Genomic DNA, 3,562 nt, shown 5'->3' on the forward strand with positions numbered 1-3,562 from the left:
ATTATGACATTTTGTGAAAAATCTGTACTTTATGGAGAAAAATGGATATCATTTTTGGATTCAACATACAGGAATTACCGTAAACATGTAAAAATTTCAAGACACTAAAACCATCGGAGGCCTGTGTAATTAGAAAAGTAACGACTGTTGAATGTTCAACTTCTACACTTCTTTTAAGGATTTAATATTAACATTATTTTGCATGAATTATATCTTTGAACTTAGTGCTCAAAATAAAAAAGCTAAAAATTCTGGTATTTTAATAACTTCTGAAAAACCTGTTCAAAGAAGTTTATAGCATCCATGGATCCCCTTAGCCTGTGAAATACAAAAGGATAAACATATGCAAACATCTTTCAGCTTGAGAATATTCACACAAATTCATAATGTAATAAAGACATTTTGGCTCTTTATAAAAGGTAAACTTACTGGAAAACTTTTTAGTAATTATTAATTTGCCAATAAGCATTTAGGTTTCCTGCAGAGTTGTCAGTAAGTTCATACCAAACAAACATAGCTTGAATCCCAATTTAATCAAAAGATGTTTACAACTCTACTTGTGATGTTCATGGTAGAGCCCTAATCAAACATAAGATTATTATGTCTTGAATTTCAATTTATTATAAAAAATAAAGATAAACTAAACTGAGAAAAACCTTGCATTAACAGATAAAAAGGATGGTTAGCTGTCTAACTCTAATATTATCTATTACAAGCAAAATATTTTCAACATATGTAATCCAAGAACATGGAGACATGTCAAAAAAAGAAAAAAGTCATACACTTATGTTGTTACAAGAGGTGTATAGCTGTGTACAACCATTCAAATGGCATTATACAGAGAAAAAGGAGACTATAATTTATCCAAATAAATCAAACCTGATAATAGCTTCTGAAACCCAACTTTCTAATAAAATATTGTTCATAAACTAGATTTTTTTCATTATTTATACAGTACGAGAATCGGGAGCAAAAAAGTTGAAAAACATATGTTATTGTTGTAAAAGATTTTTTTTTGACTACTGAAATAAAAATTTGAATTCTGAGCATGAAGCTGTATTTCATTACATACACTTTAGGTATACCTTAATTTTGTGTGTGCATGTGCACACAAGTACTACCACTCCCACCCCTAGCATACCTTAACCTCACGTTTCATTGTTAAATGAAATAAGTCAATTTTGGAAAATCAAGCTTGACCAACAAAGAAGCAGAAAAGTGCAGTCGAGGCAGTCAGACTTTGGTAAATTCCTTTGTGAGCCAATCAAAATTAATATCATTCATGAAATAAATTTATGGAGCATTCATAGAATTATTTGTGAAAATCAGTTAGATTAACAACTTCTAATATATAAAAACGCCAGTGCATTTTGGTAACACTATGTTCCAAAAAATTGCTTTTATGTCATGTTGCTCAGCAACAAAAGTATAACCTAATATTATTGTTAGTCTATGTACTGAAAGTATATATAATGAAATGTATAGTCAACAAAATTTTAAAAATGTTTACTGATTTCTTAATTTAGTCTCCATTGATTAAAGAGGTTTATTTTTTATTAAAAACACTGGTGATACAACAGAAAATAGCTTAATTCAGAAACGATTTAAGTTTAAAATAGAATCAATATTTTTACTTCCATGATAAATTTTATGCACTTGGCTCTAGGCTAGGTTATCCCACACCAGGTCTTTACTTGAGGCTTATTATACCAACACCCCCACCCACCTTGCACCCCATCACTAAAATCATAATGGGCAGACATCAATCAAAGTATTCTATCTGGATAAATGCATTGTGACTTTTATGACTCCTCCTATTTCGAGAAATCAAGCATGACAAACACACACTGGCTTTTACATAGGTTAGATATATATATATGATTAGATTACCACTTTCTCTCTCCCTGAAAATTCATCGATTTGAATTTTAAGCTTCATTTACTGAAAGTTTTTATTTCACTAATAAGTAGCTTCAGAAACCTATGAATAATAATCAACAAAAGTACAAGTGATGGAATATATAGTGTCTAAAGGTATACTTATTAATAGTATTCTGAGAAGAAAAATATGTATTATAAAAAAAACTTACTCTCATCATCGCTATCAGGTTCCCCATCCTAAAAAAGAAATAAGAAGTTTAGAATAAAAATTACATTTTAAAGAAATTGAAATACTCAACTGTTCCAAACATTTTACAAGATGTCTTTGCAAACCAAGATGTTCAAAAATGTAACTCTAGAAAATCAAAAGCATTGTGTGTGTTTATTCATATACACAGCATATATATATATTTGAACAACAGTCATTAATTAACAACAATTCTGAGTTAACTAAAATGGTGTCTTACAGCATACTGCTGTGATGAGATTGAACATAACTTTTTTCGGTTATTAAAGCTACATGTATAATAATGATATAAAAATAGTCTACAATCTCAACATTAACTTCATTATTTTGATAACTGAAACTATAATTTCTATTCTTGGCATGTAGGTTTACAGTCTCTGTACTTTAGGACTTCTCTCAAAGTTTTTCAATATTTGTTATGAAACTGACTACAATAATACTTGTTTCCTTAACATAAACCTGTTATGGAATTAAATATAAAGTTTGTGTCATTTCAGACTACAAAGTCACCTCAAATTCAGTTCCCTTATGTCATATATTCTCTTATTTAAAATATTCGAACTTTTTAACATATTTAGTATTTTAATCACAATAACGTTATGTCAGAAGTTGGTGAAATAACAGAACCAACATAACAAATTAATATTCATAATAAAAATCATCCTAAAACTTCAATGTTTCTTTCCACATTATTTTTAATTAGTACACATTTACAGTTTTGAATTGAAATCTGAAATGAAAAAAAACAACAAGAAAAAACATCTGCAGTCTAGCAAATATCAGGCCTAATGAGTTATTTGCTAAAAGCTATGGTACATTTCATGCCAAGGTTGGTCAAATGTTAAAGATGTTTATTCAATTCAAATTAGTTTCTGTCACAGAAGTTAATGATTGAATTACATGACATTAACAAATACAGATGATAATTAGTTGTCTAGCTTTTCAATTCTCTGTTAAAGAAAAAGTTTCTTCCTGTGTGGATATTAACCAAACAGTACAATATTTCTAGATGAGAAAAAATAAAAAGAATTATTCTAGTTTCTTAACACTTTGATTGTAGTTATGCACAAAGCTACACAATGGGCTATCTGTGCTCTGCCCACTACGGGTATCGAAACCCGGTTTATAGCATTGCAAGTCCGCAGACATACCGCTGTGCCACTGGGGGGCTTCTTAACACTTATTTAGAACAAAATCATATATTCTCTGATACCCAACACATACAGTATGAGTAATCAATTATATTAAAGGTTAAGAAAAATTTGGAAAGTTTAAAAAATGATGAGGCTCCTGGGTCAGATAATATTTCCCCAAGGGTTTTGAAGGAGGTTAAAGATTGGATATGTGAGCCACTCGCTACTATTTTTTGTCAGTCCTTGAATAATGGGCAGGTACAAGTGGATTGGAAGTTAGCTAATGTAACTATTATTTTCAA

At 29.7% G+C, this 3,562-nt stretch overlaps 1 long non-coding RNA gene across 1 annotated transcript in view; it reads right to left on the reverse strand.

Moving 5' to 3' along the window:
• The window catches only part of LOC111085108, a 4,488-nt gene extending 2,136 nt beyond the window's left edge, over positions 1–2,352 (reverse strand). Inside the window, exon 1 of the long non-coding RNA XR_002609961.1 lies at positions 2,090–2,352. This is a non-coding gene — a long non-coding RNA (uncharacterized LOC111085108). The remainder of the gene's footprint in view (positions 1–2,089) is intronic.
• Between the last annotated feature and the right edge of the window lie 1,210 nt (positions 2,353–3,562).

This window comes from Limulus polyphemus, unplaced genomic scaffold (genome assembly GCF_000517525.1).
Source record: "Limulus polyphemus unplaced genomic scaffold, Limulus_polyphemus-2.1.2 Scaffold0, whole genome shotgun sequence".
Classification (NCBI taxonomy): Eukaryota; Metazoa; Arthropoda; class Merostomata; order Xiphosura; family Limulidae; genus Limulus; species Limulus polyphemus.